Source organism: Branchiostoma floridae, chromosome 13 (assembly GCF_000003815.2).
Source record: "Branchiostoma floridae strain S238N-H82 chromosome 13, Bfl_VNyyK, whole genome shotgun sequence".
NCBI lineage: Eukaryota > Metazoa > Chordata > Leptocardii > Amphioxiformes > Branchiostomatidae > Branchiostoma > Branchiostoma floridae.
In genome coordinates, this window is record NC_049991.1 from 952,647 (window position 1) to 954,038 (window position 1,392).

Here is a 1,392-nt window from a genome sequence, read left to right on the forward strand (position 1 = left end):
ATCCAACTTAAGGGCATTATAAGGGAAACTAACAATCACTGTTAACATTCCAAAATACTTCTATTTGACTGCTCTAAACATGAACTGTGCACAATATCACTGAAAGATCTGCAAGTCTAATCTACTTTGAAATGTTGGATCAGGTATACTTAACCCACACCTTTAGGTGTATGAAAGCATTTCTAAAGATAGTAGGTGAAAGTTCAGTACACTAAAAACTTAGTAGTGGTCAAAGTTCATGCATACAGTGGCCTTTACCACGTTACTAAAATGTGTACACAAGGGTTGATCATATCAATAGGTTCTGGGCCTTAGTCAGAAACATGGCACACAACTAAAATTCCACAGCTCAATGGTCCTTTTCTCTTGCACCTAGCGTTACAGACTTTTACAAGGGTGTTGCCTGCAAATAATGATAAAGATCAGAATTTTAGTGACTTCAACTTTGGTAGACTTTCATAAAAAGTTTTAAACTTTATGACTTTGCAGAGAAATTTGAATAGTGCACCTTATTTCTAGGTGAGGCCACTGTACACAAACTTATTGATGACCCTGCTGAAGCGGGTTACTGTGAGTCAATAGATGGATTCGTTTTTGTTCTAGTAGCAGTTGACAGGGAAAAAAAAACTAGAAAAAAAGTAATACAATTGTGTGAGTTTAACAGTTAGCTTAGAGAGAAGCAAAAACAGCATGATGTTTGTACACAAAGGTTTTATTAAATTTTCTTTCTTTAGCCATAGAGGCCAGTTCAATGTACTTCATGATGCCAACCCACCATAAATATAATATTTAGCATTTTAGCATGATTAAAAGAGCCCAATGCATTATTAGGGCCTTGAAACTCGTTTTCCCAAATGCAATTTTAAAGTCATTTTCATACATGTTTGATTAACACTATCCTATTGTATATTGACCTTCATTGAGCAAAGATCTGAGCACTGCCTGTGCCGCTGGGGCAGCCATTATTTCAAGTTTTTGGAGTGCTTCCAGAGATATTGTCACTAAATCAAATCTGGTTTCGAGTTGCGAACATGCGAATCAGTTTCAATGCAATCTGTGACCTCACACATCGGAAATGACCGAGAACTACCATCCGGAAAACGTTAGTGGCTCGATCCTGTGGTAATTTATTAATTGCGGTGTATAATAGATAAAGGGGCCCATTTGGGGAATGTTTGTGCGTTCTTTTTAGATGCTCAAAGTATGAAATATTGACACAAATGTGCTAGTATATATTCGGCCGTCGGGCGATCCGACCCGCAGTCGGGCTGGAACCTCGGGTGATACGGAATACACCGTGTTGTATTCTATATTTACTACACCATACTAGCACATTTGTATCAATATTTCATACGTTACTCGAACAAAAAGTGTTGCCACAGTAATGTTCCA